The sequence below is a fragment of the Heptranchias perlo genome, chromosome 15, assembly GCF_035084215.1.
Source record: "Heptranchias perlo isolate sHepPer1 chromosome 15, sHepPer1.hap1, whole genome shotgun sequence".
Classification (NCBI taxonomy): Eukaryota; Metazoa; Chordata; class Chondrichthyes; order Hexanchiformes; family Hexanchidae; genus Heptranchias; species Heptranchias perlo.
Genome location: NC_090339.1, coordinates 36,951,069 through 36,972,196, shown reverse-complemented (window position 1 = coordinate 36,972,196; position 21,128 = coordinate 36,951,069). Strand labels below are relative to the sequence as shown.

Genomic DNA, 21,128 nt, shown 5'->3' with positions numbered 1-21,128 from the left:
GCAGCGCACAAACGTTTCCAGTGTGACGTGCGTTGGACGCTATCTTGGTATAGGTATTAACACATACACAATTACCAAACGCCGCAACCATGTAAAGTAAGAAGAAAATGGATACAATCAGTGTGCAACATTGATTTAAAGTGATAGACACCATTTTTGAACTTAACACTCAAATCAACGCATAGTCTTAACCACGAGGATCTGAACATGTCTTAGAGTGCCTGGAGGACCCCCACCAGTGCTATTTAAAGGGACCATGCAGGATTTACAGGTTAGTTGCCGGATTATTGCTTCTGGCTGCCGATACATTTGTATCTGTTTTTGGAGGTCTCCTATATTTTAACAGTAGGACGCTGGGACATTGCCTAACATTTAGAGCCAGGGCGTGCAGGAGTGAAGTTAGGAAACGCTGCTACACGTAAAGGGTGGGAGAAGTTTGGAACGCTCTTCTGCAAACGGCAGCTGATGCTAGCTCAATTATGAACTCTAAATCTGAGATTGATAGATTTCTGTGAACCAAGGGTATTAAGGGATATGGGGCTAAGGCGGGTTTATGGAGTTAGGTCACAGGTCCACCATGATCTCATTGAATGGCGAAACAGGCTCGAGGGGCTAAATGCCACTGCCACTTGCTGCCTCCTGATATGCGCCACCTTCTCCTGCAAGCAAGCGGGACGTGTGCATGGGTGATGTGCCTGTCATGGTTGACTAGCTGCCAGTGTGTGTGGCCTGTGAGTTGTGGGTGGACGGCTTGCAACAGTGGTAATGTGTAACGGTGCGAGGTAGCATCTGATTGACAGAGTTGAGTACTGATGGAAAGAGTTTGTTGGTATGTGGATGATGGGGGGTGTAGTGCATGGAGCAGTGGATGCGGCTAGTGGTGCAGTTGTTAGGAGGCCCCACTTGACAGTCGACCTCACTCACTTTGACCACTCGTGTTAAAGCATTGAAATTCTTCCTGCACTGCATCCATGTTCGTGGTGCTGTGTGCCTGACATTGACTTTGTCCCCCGGTTCCTCCCACTGCCTTTTGGGCATATGGTCTCTTCCCTCCCCACTCCACCCCCCCTGCGGATATAGGATGTCCCTCCTTCTGTCCACCTCTTGCATGAAGGCCTCTAGTGCATCAGCAGAGAACCTTGGTGCATGCACTGTCGCAGGCCTGATACTAACTCAGATCGGCAGATTGGTGGAGGTCTGGCATGCAGATTGGAGGATGTAGGGTTTAATAATGCGCAACCTTTATTCAATGTTTTAACATAACTCATCAGTGTGTAAAAATAGGAACGGGACCTGAATCTGTGTTATACGTGTGCACTGTCTGATCTCCGTTCAGACAGCAGACTGTTATTTTTAGCAAATGACAGATATCGGCTACCTTTAAGAGATTTTAAGAGACATCCTCCCTTTAAGAGATTGGGGCTCCCCCTGCTGGTGGAAAGCGCAAATTGCATTGAATCCTCATGTCAATGCTGATTTCCAACACTGCTTGCAGGTAAGTCCTCAGGCCTGACCAAAGTCTTGTCCTGTCTGTGCAGGGGCCATTGGGTGCAGGTTAATAGCGGATCAGGCTACCCACGCCCAATAATAGGCCTTATCGAATTTTTTCCCCCTTGGTCTTTGGAAAGAATCAATGGCTTTTGAGAGCAAGATAAGTGTTTGGCAACAAAATAGAGATGATGGCACAGCATTGGCTATGTAGATGTTTCGCCTTTTAGTTAATGGATACAGGTCCCGAAATAAGAGGTGTTGTATAATTTGGGAAGTTTCTTACGTCTGAATATTATAAGTCAGCTTCTGCAGGCTGTCTCTCAAATAAATTTTCCATTCAAAATGAGTAACGTAACATATGGTTATGAATGTTGTCGACAGACAAAACAGTTGTTGCTATAGCAGGTGATCCTTCTTACAGATCAGACAACCACTTTGCAATATGCAATATAAAGTAGACAAGTTGTGAGAGGTGTGAAGGGGTGACAGTTACCAATATCAGCTTGACACTGCACCACAACCATCTGTCTCAATACAATAAATCACTCGTGCCTCAAAATGATGGCTGGCAATTTCAAATAAAGAATTCAGCATCCCCTTTGTCATAAGATATTACTGCAATTAACACAAACTATTCTTTCTTTTAATTTATTTTTAGGTGATTTTTGTGCTCATTAAGGTGAGGGATGCAGTGCTGGGGAAATGGAACGTTTTTGCATTTCAAGTACCCAGTGTCAAGCACTTCCAGGTAGGATACACCATAGTTAGATCCATAGTAAAGCTCCTTCTGCAGCTCCCCATCAAGTGCTGCCAAATGAGGTACAACATAGAATAAATCTCTTTGTACTCTGCCCCAACAACGTGCCTCAACGTCAACCTCAGAAGAGCACTCCCTATTGTATTTTTCCATTTCCAACGTGAGCCATTCTGTGAACTCTGTGAAATTGCAGTTTAATGCCAAATTAGGACAGTTTTGTACTGCGAGTCTATGCTTACCAGGAACTGGATTAAGACTGCTCAAACCAGTATGGGATCAAGATTATCCCACGTACTGCCTGACTTTGAGGATTGCCACTGATCCGGTTTTGACTGAACAGTCCAGTATTTCAAACAGAACACAAACATCAATGCCTTGATTTTCTGTTTTAGCAGAATTGGGGTACATCTTCAGCATGGCAAGATGGCAGCCTGCCACAAAGATACACCCCTCATCCCGGCCTATTTTCTGACCTCCGGAGTATATGCACAATTTTGACAGGCTCTGCAGTGTCTGCTCAGTGACCAATTGCATGGACATTTGGGTCATTTAAATTTATATAGCCCTAACACTACCCATAGTAAGAGTGGATTCCAAGGTCAAGCTCATGTCCTTGTGTCCAGTGTTGCTATAGTGAAAATGAGGAGTAGTGCATCAGATGACACATTTCTGTCATTTGCATATTATAATACAGCCGGCCATATAACAAAACATGCAACGACAAGGCCACTTCACAACCTTGCCCTGAACCTCCTCTGCTCTTTTTCCCATTACTATACAATTTTGGAAGGTAAGGATGGTGATACTATTGGCATGCCAATATGGTGATAATTTTACAACATACCGTGTTCATTTTTATGCTGAGTAATATTTTCACAAAAGTAAAATGGTTCCTTTGAAACTTGTTCCTCGACCTCCTCCCCCCTCCCCCCCACCCATCCACCGTGGGCAAGACGCTTGCACTATTTTTTGGGTTGAGAAACTCTGTACCCCAGAGGCCATCTGCCTCATTTGAAAGAGGTTGTAAAATATGATTGTGCTGAATAAATGGTGCAGAATATATTTACATTTTAAAATGAACCTGATGTACTGTGTATACTGTTGTTTACACCATCATCTTCAAACATTTTCTACTAGCTCACAAAACTCTGTAAACACTTCCTGGGGGAAGATTTGCTATGGTTGCTATGTGTAAACACACTCTTTTTTTTATTGCATTTGCAATGTCACTACACATATCAACCAGATCGATTCTTCCCCCTGTGTCAATCATCTTGCTGACTGCATCAGTCACAAAATGAAACAAGGTCTGTCACACAATATGGAATGGATCAGTCACATAATATGGAATGGAATTACAAACAGGATCTATCAGAAATTATGAACAAGGTCTGCCTCTGAGTCTGGAATAAGGTCATAAAAAGAGTCTGTAACAAAAAGAACTAAAGAGAAAAACAACAAATACTAAAGACCTGAAGCAACAACAGAAAATGCTGGAAGTGTACAGCAGGTCAGTCATTATCTAAAAAGGAAAAGATAGGTTTGAGTGGGACCCTTCATCAGGACTGAGTTCTGGTGAAGAATCCTAGATGAAACAATGACCTATCTTTCTCTTTCAGACACTGATTGACATGCTGTGTAGGTCCACCATTTTATGTTTTTACTTTGGTCTATCACAAAACATAGAATAGATCTATTACAATATCTGGAATGGGAGTGTTTATATGATAACTATCAGCTCTTGGGACTAATGGCTTTAAGGACCCCTGGAACCCATAGCTGCGGCGGATTCCAGATGCATGGTGGGCCTCCAGCCAACTGGTAACTGCTGACATAAAGAGGCTTTTGTAAAAACCATCTGGATGATTGACAATTTATTTTAACTGTGTGGGTTCGTAGCTGTGTAGGTGGGCCCTGGGTAAATCAGGCTGAGAGAGCCTGGCTAGAAGCGAGTCTGTGTTGGTGCTAGGAGCGGAAGCACCACAGAGTCCCTCTACAACACTGTGGACGTTATAAGTGTTGGTGTTGGAGGATCAATAGCAGGTCTATAAATGTGTTGGGCTACACAGTTCATAGGAACCCTGCTGGTTTAACAAAGAATTTTGGCTAGGTTGGAAAAATAGCAGATCTTAATGTATCACTTGAGATTTAAAGACTGAATTTGGGAGGAAAGCCACAAATTCTGTTATATTACCAACAAGTATTAGAGGTAAGATATCTCTTCAACTGTGGTGTTGGTCTTCTTATAGAATAGAATAGAATCACACAGCACAGAAGGAGGCCATCTGGCCCATCGTGCCAGTGCTGGCTCTTTGAAAGAGCTATCCAATTGATCCCACATTCCTCTCAAGCACCTTTTTATAATTTAAACCTGTATATGATGTTGCCAAAAACCCAGTTGCACAGTCCTCAATGAAATCTGAATTGTAAAAAGGATCAAGTTGAGTGAAAACGATTTTATTTTGTTCCTGGTACCTACGGTTGAGGAATTAGCCCATTCTCAACTTCTGCAATCTCTAGTTCAGTTTAAAAACGACCTTTATAAACTTCTCTTTGATCTCTCTCATCTCCTGCTTGACATCCCTCTCTACCCCCTTATCAAGCATTCTGAGACATTCTTTGAAGTGAGAGATAGCATATAAAACTAAGTTGTTAGTGTTGTTCTTGTGGTTTCTGTCACATGGAAATGGAGTCTCTGAGGAGTAAAATTTTACTGAATATTTTTCCTAACCGACAACTATTTAATTAGTTTGTTAATCCTCTTTAAAATGTTTTATGTCTGGGGGAAGGAGTACTTTGAATTTCCACTTTGCAGTGCCACGGGGGTGGACCATGGAGCACTGGCAGTGCATGAGAACTGAATGGTCAACTGTCTTAAAAGCATCGGTGAGGTCGAGAAGGACTATCCCTTCATAGCTCAGCTCCTGACCACTCAATTTTAAGTCCCCTCGACCCAGGGAGCTCCATTTCTCAGGCACCTTTCCTCCCTTCAAACTGCTGTAATCACCATCTTTCTCAAAAGCCGACACTCAACCCACCCATCTCTCCAATTATCATCCCATTTTTAATCTCCCTTTACTCCCTAAGTTGTTTGAACATATCATTGCCACCTACCTCTTCCTTTATGAGCCTTTTCAGCTTGGTTTCTCTCCTTTCTGCAGTCTCAAGATCACCCTGGTCAATGTCACCTATTAAATCCTGTGCGACTGCAATCACAGTGTGTTCTCCCTTCTCAATCTCCTCAACATGGCCCACTGCTCGATCCTCTTCTGCCACCTTTTCATGGTTCCATTTCTATCTGTTCTATCTCTATCGTCTATCTACAAAGGCTTCTCTTCCAGTGCTACACAATTACCTCCAATTTTACCCCAAGGCTTCATCCTTGGCCTCCTCCTAGTCCTTGTTTGCATACTGCTTCCCGGCTTCATTATCTGTAGTTGTTGTGGGTCAACTTCACAACTTTGACTTTGTTGTCCACCTGGCTCTCTGATATCGAGTTGTGAATGAAGCAAAACATAGGCAAGCTCTAAACTGTTTATCCCCCTTCCCGGCTGCTCAGTCAGGCTGAACTGAGCATTGTGTATCTTTGAGTTTCAAACCCTACATCCAGTCGAGCACCATGACTGCCTACTGAGAAGATACAATGGGATAGATTTTGGTCTGGACCTGTGTTTGGTGAACCGAGGCCCAAGGATCGATGGAAGTTGGTCCTTGGACCTCATCAGCATACTTGACGCGAGCAGCTGGTCACAGCTGCACAGACAGCTCGCCCAAGCGAAGAGATCAGTGTCGGAATAAAACCAAGTTTGTGCAAACTGTCCTCATAATTTAACCCTTTTAAGCCCTGGTATCATTCTGGTGAATCCGGGGGAGCCGATCCTGGAGTGTCTCTCACCTGCTCACGCCGTTTCTGCCTGAAAGGGTGGTGGAAGTAGATTCAATAAGCAGGGCAGTGGGACTATTTGGATAGCTCTTTCAAAGAGCCAGCACAGGCACGATGGGCTGAATGGCTTCCTTTTGTGCTGTATCATTCTATGATTCTATAATTCTATGATTCTATCAAATGTCCTTTTCTTTCTGTGACACGACCTTCCACTGTTTGCTGCACAGCACCATGCGTTCAGTGCTGGGAATGTCCTTCATATTAACCATCAACTCAGTGCAGTACAACGAATACCCATTCAGAGTTGGCTTCGGGGGCATGCATTAGTGATAGATCAAATACCTTTGTTCTCTTATAAGATTCTAGCAAGGAACCAGTTGAAGGAGTGGAGAGGAACCAGCTGGATAGGGTGGGCCCTGTGACCCTGCTGGAGGCCTCAACAATCCTAAGGCCAGTTCCAGATGTTATAGTGACCTAGGAGAATAGAGAGCACAGTGTTCTGACCACAGTATTACAAAAGAACAGTGAAAATATTGCAATAAATTAGGAGAGGCAAAAGGAGACTGCAAAAAGGAACTGATTTCTCCATGTGGGGTTAAGTCCCTATTAAATTAATGTTTTAATTAAAATTAAGAATGTGCCTATCATTACCTCAGTACACAGAAATTCATCACATACTCTGCAAAATGAATAAGCAGCTCCACCATCAGGATGCCTTTTAAAGAGAAAATTTCTCCATCAGGATCCACTTTATTAATGAAACGTTTGCAAAGAACTGTGATTAATTTCAACAGTTCTTTGATATTTTTCTGTTGCATGTAACCCCAAAGCATCAACCTGATGCTTTTCCTGACTCTGCGAACTCTACAATAATGATGAAATTCATAAGTTTACCAGTGGAAATGTCACGCTAGGCATTCGCATTGGTCAGCTAGTCAGAAAATTAGCAGTCACCAACTTGTGTCATCACCCTTAGTTCATAGGTCACAAAAACCTGCATCAAGGTGTGAGTGGATTTTTATAGAATCACATAGCTTCTTTGTGGACTGAGAATGAATGGGGTGGGATGAAGAATGATTGATTTGATCTGTCTGTTCCCATGTGTTCCAGGTTTAGGTGGGCGGTCACATAGCAGAACTTAATAAGAAGGAAATAACATAAAAGGAAAACCAAAAAAAAAATCAAATTTATTAAAACTTCTCACAGGAGTCCCAAGAGTTAAACCTCAATGGCTGAGTTCCAGGCTGAGGAGAAGATTTAACTGACAGTTTGGGAGAGAGAGAGAGACTCTTCCTTTTTTTTCCTAATGTTTACAAGGGCAAGACAAAGTGCTTTGTGTGGTACAAAGGAGATTGTTTCAGCTGCAGTTTTCTACTTAAAAGCCCTCCCGACACAAAACCAGTGCCAGGACGGAAACAAACTGGGAGTGTAAATAGAAAGCAAACTGTGCCGATTGGCACAATGCTCATTTCTGGAAAAATACAGTTCTAGTTTACTTTTTATCCCTGAACTGAGATATTTTACAAGAAAAACAAGCTTAGCAAAGTTTGCGATATTTTGATGTCATTCTACATGTTGGATTTTTTTGGAGAGGGGAAGAAGTTTAGTGCTCATCAAATGAGGGATTGGGAAATGGAATACTTTTCCAACTTTTGTACATGGTTTCAGCAGTCAAACATTTCCAGGACAGGTGCAGCACAGGTTAGATGCAGAGTAAAGCTCCCTATACACTACCTCATAAAGCAGTCCTAATTCAGATTCCAACACAAGCTAGGTACACAGTAAAGCACCCTCTACTTTAACCCGACAATGTGTAGTATCCTAACCTCCGCAGTGTGATGGTCCCCACACCTGCCACCCTTGTTACTTTTCGGAGTGAGACTGCCAAGTTAGTGTCAATTTAATAATGATGTAGAGATGCCGGTGATGGACTGGGGTGTACAAATGTAAGGAATCTTACAACACCAGGTTATAGTCCAACAGTTTTATTTGAAAATCACAAGCTTTCGGAGGCTTTCTCCTTCGTCAGGTGAGTGTGACGAAGGCTTTCACCTGACGAAGGAGAAAGCCTCCAAAAGCTTGTGATTTTCAAATAAAACTGTTGGACTATAGAGTCATAGAGTCATAGAGTTATACAGCACGGATAGAGGCCCTTCGGCCCATCGTGTCCGCGCCGGCCATCAAGCCCAGTCTAATCTAATCCCATATTCCAGCATTTGGTCCGTAGCCTTGTATGCTATGGCATTTCAAGTGCTCATCCAAATGCTTCTTGAATGTTGTGAGGGTTCCTGCCTCCACAACCCTCTCAGGCAGTGAGTTCCAGACTCCAACCACCCTCTGGGTGAAAAAGTTCTTTCTCAAATCCCCTCTAAACCTCCCGCCTTTTACCTTGAATCTATGCCCCCTTGTTATAGAACCCTCAACGAAGGGAAAAAGCTCCTTAGTATCCATCCTATCTGTGCCCCTCATAATTTTGTACACCTCAATCATGTCCCCCCTCAGCCTCCTCTGCTCCAAGGAAAACAAACCCAATCTTCCCAGTCTCTCTTCATAGCTGAAGCGCTCCAGCCCTGGTAACATCCTGGTGAATCTCCTCTGCACCCTCTCCAAAGCGATCACATCCTTCCTGTAGTGCGGCGACCAGAACTGCACACAGTACTCCAGCTGTGGCCTAACCAGTGTTTTATACAGCTCCATCATAACCTCCTTGCTCTTATATTCTATGCCTCAGCTAATAAAGGCAAGTATCCCATATGCCTTCTTTACCACCTTATCTACCTGTTCCGCTGCCTTCAGGGATCTGTGAACTTGCACACCAAGATCCCTCTGACCCTCTGTCTTGCCTAGGGTCTTCCCATTCATTGTGTATTCCCTTGCCTTGTTAGTCCCTCCAAAGTGCATCACCTCGCACTTTTCCGGGTTAAATTCCATTTGCCACTGTTCCGCCCATCTGACCAACCCATCTATATCGTCCTGCAGACTGAGGCTATCCTCCTCGTTATTTACCACCCTACCAATTTTTGTATCATCAGCAAACTTACTGATCATACCTTTTACATTCATATCCAAGTCGTTAATGTAGACCACAAACAGCAAGGGACCCAGCACAGATCCCTGTGGTACCCCACTGGCCACAGGCTTCCAGTCACAAAAACAACCTTCGACCATCACCCTCTGCCTTCTGCCACTAAGCCAGTTTTGTATCCAAAGTGCCAAGGCACCCTGGACTCCATGGGCTCGTACCTTCTTGACCAGTCTCCTGTGCGGGACTTTATCGAAGGCCTTACTGAAATCCATGTATACCACATCCACTGCGTTACCCTCATCCACACGCCTAGTCACCCCCTCAAAAAATTCAATCAAATTAGTCAGACATGATCTTCCCTTGACAAAGCCATGTTGACTATCCCTGATTAATCCTTGCTTCTCCAAGTGGAGACTAATTTTGTCCTTCAGAATTTTTTCCAATAATTTTCCTACCACTGATGTTAGGCTCACTGGCCTGTAGTTCCCCGGTTTTTCCCTACTCCCCTTCTTGAATAATGGTACTGCGTTAGCGGTTCTCCAGTCCTCTGGCACATCCCCTGTGGCCAGAGAGGTTCTGAATATATGTGTTAGAGACCCCGCAATCTCCTGCTTTGCCTCACACAGTAGCCTGGGATACATTTCGTCCGGGCCTGGGGATTTATCCATTTTTAGGCCTGCTAAAACCGCCAATACCTCCTCCCGCTCGATGTTAATATGTTCGAGTATATCACAGTCCCCCTGCCGTATTTCTCTGTCTACGTTGTCCTTCTCCATAGTGAAAACAGATGCAAAAAATTCATTTAGAACCCCTCCTACATCTTCCGGCTCCACACACAGATTGCCATTTTTGTCCCTAATGGGCCCTATTTTTTCCCTAGTTATCCTCTTACCCTTGATATACTTATAAAACATCTTAGGATTTTCCTTTATTTTGCTCGCCAGTGTTTTTTCATGGCCCCTCCTTGATCTCCTAATTTCCTTTTTAAGTATCCCCCTGCACTTTTTGTACTCCTCTAGGGCTTCCTCCGTCCTTAGCCTTTTGTATCTGCCAAAAGCCCTCCTTTTTTTCCTAATCCATTCTCGTATATCCCCTGACATCCAAGGTTCCCTGGAGTTCTTGGAACCACCCTTGACCTTTACGGGAACATGTTGCCATTGTATGGTCTCAATCTCCCTTCTGAAAGACTCCCATTGCTCCGATGCGGATTTTCCTACAAGCAGCTGATCCCAGTCCATTTTGGCCAGATCCTGCCTTATCCTATTAAAATCGGCCTTCCCCCCAATTTAGAACCTTTATTTCCGGCCCCTCCCTGTCCTTTTCCATGACCACCTTAAATCTCACTGAATTATGGTCACTGTCACCAAAGTGCTCACCTACTAGCACTTCTTCCACTTGGCCGGCCACATTCCCTAGAATTAGGTCCAGTACCGCCCCCTCTCTTGTAGGACTTTCTACATGCTGGCTCAAAAAGCTCTCCTGGATGCACGTTAAGAATTTTGTACCCTCTAAGCCTTTTACACTCTGAGTATCCCAGTTAATATTGGGGAAGTTGAAATCCCCCACTATTATTACCCTATTATTTGCACAATTTTCTGAGATTTGCCTACATATCTGTTCCTCTATCTCCCCCTGACTGTTTGGGGGTCTATAGTACACTCCCATCAAAGTGCTTGCCCCCTTTTTGTTTTTAAGCTCCACCCATATGGCCTCATTTGAGGAACCTGCTAATATATCATCCCTCCTTATGGCCGTAATTGATTCTTTAATTAATATTGCGACCCCCCCTCCTCTTATACCTCCCCCTCTGTCTCGCCTGAAGATTCTGTACCCCGGAATATTGAGCTGCCAGTCTTGCCCCTCCCTCAATCATGTCTCTGTGACAGCAACAATATCATACTCCCATGTGTTTATCAACACCTTCAGTTCATCCACCTTATTTGCAAGACTCCTTGCATTAAAATAGATGCCATCCAGCCTTGCTCTTACATATTTGCCCTGTCTTCCAAACTGACTTGTTTTTTTCTCAATATTTGGCTGCACATCACCCCCTATTGTAGCTCCACTCTGTATCCCATCCCCCTGCCAAGTTAGTTTAAACCCCCCCCAACAGTGCTCGCAAACCTCCCCGCAAGGATATTTGTCCCGCTCTGGTTCAGTCCCACCTTCCCCAGAAGCAGGCCCAGTGATCCAGGAAACTGAAACCCTCCCTCCTGCACCAACTCTTTAGCCACGCATTCATCTGTTCTATCCTCCTATTTCTATACTCACTAGCCCGTGGCACTGGGAGTAATCCAGAGATTACAACCTTTGAGGTCCTGCTCTTTAATCTGCTACCTAGCTCCCTAAATTCTTGATGTAGGAACTCATCTCCCTTCCTACCTATGTCGTTGGTCCCAATGTGGACCACGACCTCTGCCTGCTCACCCTCCCCCTTGAGAATGCCCTGAAGCCGCTCAGTGACATCCATGAACCTGGCACCAGGGAGGCAACAAACCATCCTGGAGTCACGTTTACGGCCACAGAAACGCCTGTCTGTTCCCCTTACGATAGAATCCCCTACCACTATAGCTCTTCCACTCTTTTTCCTCCCAGCCTGTGCAGCAGAGCTACCCCTGGTGCCAGGAAGTTGGCTGCTGCTGCCTTCCCCTGATAAGTCATCCCCCTCAACAATATCCAAAGCGGTATATTTGTTTGAGAGGGGGACGGCCACAGAGGACCCCTGCACTGCCTGCCTGCTCCTCTTACTCTGCCTGGAGGTCACCCACTTACTTCCTGCCTGTACAACCTTTACCTGCGGTGTGACCATCTCACTAAACGTGCTATCCACGACGTTTTCAGCATCGCGAATGCTCCATAATGAATCCATCCGCATCTCCAGTGCCGCAATGCGGTTTGTCAGTAGCTGCAGCTGGATACATTTCCCGCACACATGGTCGTCAGGGACACCGGAAGGGTCCCTGATTTCCCACATAGAGCAGGAAGAGCATAACACGAGGCTGGGCTGTCCTGACATGACTTACCCTTTAACTAATTAATTCAAATTAAATGAATCCCACCAATTTCACTTCAATTAAAAGTATACTCAAGGGCCCTTGCTGAACAGCAGTCCCCCACTACACAACAGAGACCAGAGAATCCACAAACTCTAACCTTAGACAAATTCAGCAGGAAAATACTCACCAACCAATCACTTACCTCTTCCTTGGTGACGTCCCACTTTGGATTACTTTTTGCTTCTTATTTATCTTAGGTCCAGGAGTTAAGTCCCTGAAAACAAAATATAAAAACGAACCTAGCCTTTAAATTCCCTCTACCCCCCAAAAGGTTAGAGGAGGTGGGAGGGTGGGAGTCACTACTAGTGTAATGTCTCGGGTTTAGCAACCGCTCCACCTATATACGGGTACGAATGAATTGGCCCCGCCCCCTGCCTTTGAAAAAGCCCGCGAAGCCCCTTCCCCGCTGGGGAAAAAGACTCACGTAGGTGAGTTTAATTACTCACCTCAGGCCTCCGCTGCTCCCTTTATCGACTCGCTAATCACCTACCCGCTGTCCTGTGACTTCAATCCTTGTTTTTTTCACCGATTGCCTCTCTGCGGGTAGGCCCTCGAGCCTGGGCCTTTAGTAGTCTCCGAGTCCCGCGCTCTCTCCTAGGTCTGCTCCCGCCTGTAGCTCCGCTCCGAGTGCGGGTAGGCCCTCGAGCCTGGGCCTTTAGTCGTCTCCGAGTCCCGCGCTCTCTCCTAGGTCCGCTCCCGCCTGTAGCTCCGCTCCGAGTGCGGGTAGGCCCTCGAGCCTGGGCCTTTAGTAGTCTCCGAGTCCCGCGCTCTCTCCTAGGTCCGCTCCCGCCTGTAGCTCCGCTCCGAGTGCTGGTGTTGTAAGATTCCTTACATCAATTTAATAAGTTAGTGCTAATTTAGAGTTAAATTGTAAGCAGCTTCGTGCTGTGGACTATTCCCAACAACAACATGGTTAGGACCAGCCCAGGCTAATTTTACTTTAGATCCTATCGGCCAGCTGAGAGTGAGGAGACTTCCATCCCATCATTTTGAGCTAGTTTCAAAGCCATCACCCAGTGGTGAAAGGTCAATATACTAAATGAACACAGCCCCTAACTCCTTTTCCTGGTATTTTTAATTGTCCTATTACTATTGCATCCAAAATTAGAAGTGGTTCTATGAGTTTACATTTTCTCAAAAAGATAAGCAACTTGTTCATATCTAGTGGAAAGGGAAACCATAGAACTACAGACATTTACAGCAGAGAACAAAACTTTATGGATCATCATGCCTGTACCAGTTCTTTGCTAGAGCAATCCAAAACTAATCTCACTGGCCTGCTTTCTCCCCCTAGCCCTGTATCTTCCTCTGCTTCAATTATTTATTCAATTTTCCATAAAAGATGAAATGGTCTCTGCTTCCAACATTCCCAGTGACATCCCTCCGATCTCCTTAATCTCTTGGTATCAATTTTAAATTGATGACTCCTCGTTACTGACTCCCCAACCAGAGGAAACAATCTTTCCCTAGCCTCTCTATCATAATTCTTTTAAAAACTCTATCTAATCTCCTCTTAGCCTTCTCTGTTCCAGTAAAGATAACGCCAATATCTCAAGTTTCTTCTCACAAGTAAAGTTTCCCATTCCTGGCATCAACATAGTGAATTTAAGCTGTACAGTCTGTAAGGCTTTAATGTCCTTTCTTTAACAGGGTGCTCAAAACCGTACACTTGGACTGTGGTCTAACCAATGTTTTGTAAAAATTCATCATTACTTCTTTACTATTGTACTCTATGGTCCTATTGATAAAGCAAAAATTCTATTGGACTTTTTTGTGGCTTTATCGACCTGCATTCGCACTTTTAGGGAATTATATATTTGAACCCCTTGGTCTCTCTGTTCATCCACATCTTTCAGTATCTTTCTGTATCTTTCTATTAAGTGTATACTCCCATTCCTTGTTTTCTTTCTCCCAAAATGCACTACCTCACACTTATCCATATTAAATTACATCTGTCAGCTATCTGCTCAACTCACTAAACTGTCTAGATCTTCATAAAGTCTTTTACAGTCCACCATACCGCTTGACAAAGCTCCTACTTTTGTGTCATCAACAGATTTCAAGATTGTGTTTCCTATGCCCAAGACCAAATTATCGATATATATCCAGAACAAAAGTTCACTCAACATTGACCTCTGGGGTACAGCACTTCCAACTTTTCTCCATGATGTGGAGATGCCGGTGATGGACTGGGGTTGACAAATGCAAGGAATCTTACAAAACCAGGTTATAGTCCAACTGTTTTATTTGAAAATCACAAGCTTTCGGAGGCTTTCTCCTTCGTCAGGTGAGTGTATCCCACACTCACCTGACGAAGGAGAAAGCCTCTGAAAGCTTGTGATTTTCAAATAAAACAGTTGGACTATAACCTGGTGTTGTAAGATTCCTTGAACTTTTCTTCAGTTCAAGAAACACCTATTTATCCTCTCTGTTTTCTGTCCATGCTGCTACATTTTCTCATATTTTTAAATTTTTTTTAAAATTCGTTCACGGGATGTGGGCGTCGCTGGCAAGGCCGGCATTTATTGCCCATCCCTAATTGCCCTCGAGAAGGTGGTGGTGAGCCGCCTTCTTGAACCGCTGCAGTCCGTGTGGTGACGGTTCTCCCACAGTGCTGTTAGGAAGGGAGTTCCAGGATTTTGACCCAGCGACAATGAAGGAACGGCGATATATTTCCAAGTCGGGATGGCGTGTGACTTGGAGGGGAACGTGCAGGTGGTGTTGTTCCCATGCGCCTGCTGCCCTTGTCCTTCTAGGTGGTAGAGGTCACGGGTTTGGGAGGTGCTGTCGAAGAAGCCTTGGCGAGTTGCTGCAGTGCATCCTGTGGATGGTACACACTGCAGCCACAGTGCGCCGGTGGTGAAGGGAGTGAATGTTTAGGATGGTGGATGGAGTGCCAATCAAGTGGGCTCAATTTTAAAAGTAAAAAACGGGTGGGTTGGGGGTGGGGGGGAGGCATTGAAAATTGCCACCATCTCAGACCCGCCTGCAACCCGCCCATTTCTGGTTTTCATGGGGGCAGGACGAGGGGCGGGCGGCCAACCTGCTGCCAGGAGGCGGGTCGGGCCTTAAAACCTATCAAGGGGGCTTCAGGCCTCCATTTTTAACTAATTCCCCATTTCAATTCCGGGGGTTAAGATTACCAGGCCTTCGGTTTTACGCCTCGTGAAAGGAGGCGAGAAGGCCCGAGACTGCAGGTAGGTGCCTAAAAAGGCACAGCTTGTGGGCCCGGAGGAGCAGGAGTGCTTCCCCCAGGCCCAACAAGCCTACCTGCACCGACCCCCCCCCCCCACCACCTCGATCGCAGACCCCGATCGCGGACCCCCCCGATCACGTACCCCTGAACCCAACCCCGATCCTTCCCCTCCAACCCCAATCCTCCAACCCCGATCCCCCAACCCCAGAACCCGATCCTCCGACCCCGACCATCCGACCCCGACCCCGATCTTCTGACCCCTGACACTCCCCCTCAACGATTGCATACCCCCGCAATGGCCCCCAATCCCGCCCCCCCGTGACTGACCCCCGATCCTATCCCCCATGACTCGCGACCCCGTACCCACCTATGCCCACCCGTGCACACCTATGCCCACCCATGCCCCTTGCTCACCTATGCCCCTTGCTCACCTATGCCCCTTACCCACTCATGCCCCTTATCCACCTATGCCCCTTGCCCACTCATGCCCCTTGCCCACCCATGCCCACTCATGCCCCCCCCCCCGTGCCCCCCCCGTTCCCCCCCCCCCCACAATCCAGGCAAATAAAGACTTACCTGCAGACTTACCTGCAGATGTCCTCTCCCTGGCTGGTCTCCCATCCGACTGGGACCAGCCTGTTAATCAGCCAGTCGGTCGGACGGGAAACCGACAAAAAAAAGATGTTCTTACTTCAAAGGACATCCAGGAAACCCGTACTAATGAGTTTCCTGACCTCAAATTGACCCCCCGCCCTCTTCCCAGCTCTGTTTGAAAATTGAGCCCCATATGTCTGAATTTTTCAATTCTTGAGAGACACCTTATTAAACATCTTCTGAAAATGCATGTACATTACATCTACTGCATTCCTTTTATCTATCCAATCGTCACTTCTTCAAAGTCTCCATTAAATTTGTCAAACTTGACTTACCTTGGCTGTCCTTGATTAACCCATGCATTTATAAATCCTCGTAACTTTATATCAAATTATGGATTCCAGGGCCCCAAACTTCCTGGGGTCTGCTCTGCCAAGGCATGTGCAAAAGCATGGAAACCCAACCTGCCTCGCCCCTAACTGCAGCCTAACCATATATTTGAATAGATCTTCCATTACCCCTTTGCTTTTGTGCTCTGTACCCTTATTTCATAAAAGAACCTAGGATCCCACATACTTTTTTACAACTTTACCAGTTTGTTTTCCTACGTTTAAAGATTAGTGTATCTGAACCCTTAAGTTTCACTGATCCTGTACTCATTTATTCTTCCTCTCAAAATGTATTACCTCATATTTTTCTACATTAAATTTCATCTGATACCTATCTCCCCAATCTATCAACCTATCTATCCTGAGGTCACTTATAGTCCTTTTCAGTTAACCATACTTCCTATTTTTGAATCTTTAGCAAATTTGATATTGTGCCCCCCATACCCAAATCCAAATCATTTATATATTGGATAAAGCAATATTTCCAAGACTAACCCTTGGGGACACCACTGTTTACATCTTCTCTGTTACTCTTCCCCCTTGACATTTTCAAGCACTCTTGTAAATATTTTCCTGGCCATTGAAGGAAGTGAAATTGTATGATTATTGCACTTTTCACCTTATGGGTCAGCACTGGGCATTGCTGCAGCTGGGGTCCACTATTTGTGTAACTCTACATTTGAATCCCCTCTGTGGGAGAGGATAGCCAGACTAGAGGGCATTCCTATCAAATATACATGTAAATGGTCAGGTTTACTGCTAGGAAATATATCTTTTCTCAGAGGGTTATCACCCTCTAAATCAAGTTTCCTGTGGATGTGGTAAGTATGGGTACATTACAGCCATTTAAAAGGTACTTGACAATTCCTGAGGGAAGATGACATTGGGTTTGAGCACGGTTTTGTGGGTTAGTTATGTTGACCTAGTGGTATGTCATTGGTAACCATGCTATACTGGATCTTACTTGATTGCCTATGGGGTCAGGGATGAAGTCCCCAGAGTATTTGCTGAAACTGGCTATCGTTTTTTTGCCTTCTTTACTTGAAGTTGGGAGACAGCAGTGCACAAGGCTACATCATCCTGTGGACAAGATAAATAGTGATGGGCCTGACAGTCTTTTCTCATACTTTTTTTTACATATTTGTAGAGTCCAAAGGGATTTTACTGATTCCATCCTTTTTGTTGTCACTATATTTGTGTTTTTTAGTTTGCAATTATGTTTGTAACACATCAGCAATGAAAGTAGAAATGGGGCAAACAGTGACACCGGAATTTGGTGAATCATCACAGAATCTGGCTTTCTTATGACAAAGGCTTATATGTGAAAAAGGTCCTTGGTCCAGAAGAGTTGAGAGCGAGAGGTCAGCCAAGTTTAATTGGGAAGAAGGAAGGAAGCAATCTTAACTGATAAGAGAGCTTCAGGAGGAACCTCTACTAGACCTAACAAATCTTGGCCAGTACTTTCCCTGAGAATGAATACTCAGGACAATGGTAGTCATTGGGTGCGGCACCCACAAGATGGTAAATGAATATCGTCTTCTTCCTTAGTAACTGTTTTTTGGATATTAGTCCATATTGACCTATAACTGTCCATTGTCAGCTGTTTCAATTATTTACGATAAAAATTCTATCACCGGTAAATTGACTATTCATAACTCAGCTCTGCCAAGGTTTTATTTGTTATTAATAGGTTGAGCCATTTCTTGTCATTGATTTACTTAATAATTCTACAATTTCAAACAATGCTTTGTTTTCAAGTTATGTTGTGTGTTATCAAGATACAAATAGAGCTCTTTATATCAGGAAAGAGTATTCACAATGAGAGACTTCGCTACATAAGGACTTTTAAGTTATTGCAGTTTTCTTTTTGGTGAATTTTACTTTTCTGTCTTGGTGAATTTTGTGCTCATCAAACTAGGAATGGAATACATTTCATTTTCAGTAACCAGCAGACAAAGGAAACTTTAATGCCATCTTTCTGAGCTAGACTTTAATCCCAGGTCCCAGAAGTAAAAGATTAGTGTCCATCAGACTGCAGAGTTGAGCCCCGGCCTCTTGTTACTGAGTTATAAGACACCGACGATTTTAGCTCAGAAACTCAATTCCTTCTTGGGTTGGAATTCTGGCAGAGGGACCAAATATTGGTGCAAAATCCGGACCCATGGATTTTCCAGCCCATGGATGAATCAAATGCAAATTTCAATAGGGGCACCCGACTCAACTTCTATTTGGGGGCGTGTCTGGGGATGTTCCCGGGGTCCCCTGGAAATCCCATCAGGCACTCTTACCATACGGCCTAGTGGTATGTATGCATGAGAAAATAGGCGTAGGTGCCCTCTGGACCACACACAGGTCCCACAAAGCCAAATTCCAAGAGGAATAGATTGCCATTAGAATTGAAGCCCCAACATCAAGGGAGCAGAAATGAATAGATGACTAAGCTTAATATTATTTGGCCCCCATTGCCTGTGCTCCCCCTCTGGGAGTGGCAGAGTGGTGATCTTAGATTATGGCGTGTGCCCCTTCTGAGTTGCTATTGGCGCGGCCACATCCCAAAAATGGAAATTACCCTGTCCTCAGGATGTGGGTCATGCTAGTAAGGCCACATTCATTGCCCATCCCTGGTTATCATTAGATGGTGGTGGTAGGCTTTCTCTTTGAACTGCTGCAATCATTGTGCTGATGGTGCTTGCATAATGGTGTTAGGTAGGAAATTCCAGGATTTTGACTCAGTGAAGATGAAGGAGCAATGATATATGTCCAAGTCAGGATGGTGTGTAACTTATGAGTGGAATTTGGAGGTGATTCCCATGATCTGGTGCTCTTGTCCTTCTTGGTGGTAGAGGTCACGGGGCTGAGAAGTGCTGTCAAAGTTAGCTTGGTGAGTTATTGCAGTGCATCCTGTAGACAATTCATACTGCAGCCACAGTGTGTAAGTGGTGGAGGGAGTGGATGTTGAGTTCACTAATGATGCACTTATCAAGCAGGCTGTCCTGGATGGTGTTGAGCTTCTTGAGAGTTGTTGTGGCTGCATCATCCAAGCAAGCAGCGAGTATTCCATTACACTCTGGGCTTGAGCCTTGTAGATGGTGGAGAGGCTTTGAGGAATTAGGAGGTGTGCCACTTGTCAGAGAGTATCCCCTCTGCCTGGCTCTTGTAGTCACTGTGTAGATATGGCTATTCTTGAATGTTTTTACAGCTGCACCCATCGAGGCAATTGGTGAGTATTCCATTACATTCTGGACTTAAGACATGTGGATAGATGATTGAGAGGGTTTGAAATGGCTCTGGTGGAACCCGAACTGAGCATCAGCAACTGGGCATGGTAGGACCAAAGTGCTGAGTAGAAGTTTCCCCTGCCACACTTCTGGCTGCTGGAATTTCTTCCCTTTTTTGTCAGAGTTCATTGAAATGGGATTTCATGCATTATTAGCCATGGGGTTACAGTTACTTAATTATCAGTTGAATGAATGAATCCAAATGAGGCACATTCATTTTAACCTCTTTCACACAAGCCTACGGCTACTGGATAATAATAAAAAGAGAGAAGAGCATACAAATGCAAGGAAGCAGGGACTGAGAAAAGGCTACTCAGTTGAACAAGTCTGTTCTTCTACACATCGTATATAATCTACTCTAACTTGGACTCTACTCTACTGATATCATCTCCTCAGGGAAAGTTATGCATAAATACTCCCTATCTCCAAATCAAGAAAAAGACTAGAATATTCATCTATTCTCACCTCTCTATTGTTCAACCCTAACCTCCACGGACAACATTTCTTCCCCCTCACCACCACTCCCTCTCCGCCCAGGAAACATCTAGTCCTTTTGTTGGAATTGAAAATTCACAATTCAAGTAATTTTTTGTTTTATTTTGTGGTGCATGTGTCATGCCTGTTATATCAGTAACATTTTCTTCTTCAAAGATTTGAAAGTTGATTCATAAATTCAATTAATGTTGTGTCACATAAGATGTCAAGTGCAGGAATGATAAAAATCCATTCATCCCATTCCACTTGCTCCATTTTCCGAGTCCAGTCTCAAGATCTAATCAGGCCATGTTATGTTTTTTTTTCCTCTGATCCATATTCCACTACCTTTTGCTGAATTAGGAATTGATCCAATTCCTTTTGAGCCATTATTCACTGGACCAAGTGAAGGCGATGGCTCACAATGTGAAGTAGTTACTTCTTCATTTAAGCCTGTGGCGTCTTCGGCTTATAATCACATGTTCTGTTTTTGTTTTTCTTGTTGTCCACCAGAATAATTCTCTGCATCCATCTTGTCAATTCTCGTTGTTATTTCAATCATTTGGGTTCTATGGTGCTCTCACTTTGCCTAGATGAAAATAAGGCTCTGTCATCATCAGTCAGCTGAAGCAAATAATAGTTCAGAAACTGGAACTTTTAGCAAATCCATTTTTTTATCAACAATGATTAAAATAGCACAAAAATCAGCTGATGCCAGCTGGAGTATACTGAAGTATCTTCTGACACATTCCCTGGCAGCCAGTGGGGAAGGAGGATCTATACACTTGGCTACATGTCGCAAGGTTCTGAATAGTTTGGAGACCTAATAGCCCCTAAACATGGTGGTAACTTTGTTCGCCTTCACTTTGTTGTAATATGCTTTCTTTCTAAAATAAAATAATTCTAAAAACAACTGCACTGCTCATCATCAACTAATTTTTGGATGGGGTCCTTCAACATGTGTTAGGCTCTGAATTTACATATA

At 44.4% G+C, this 21,128-nt stretch overlaps 1 long non-coding RNA gene across 1 annotated transcript in view; it reads left to right on the top strand.

Moving 5' to 3' along the window:
• The window catches only part of LOC137332722 (uncharacterized), a 99,012-nt gene that overhangs the window by 50,648 nt on the left and 27,236 nt on the right, over positions 1–21,128 (top strand). The window contains exon 2 of the long non-coding RNA XR_010965726.1: positions 2,150–2,239. This is a non-coding gene — a long non-coding RNA (uncharacterized lncRNA). The remainder of the gene's footprint in view (positions 1–2,149; positions 2,240–21,128) is intronic.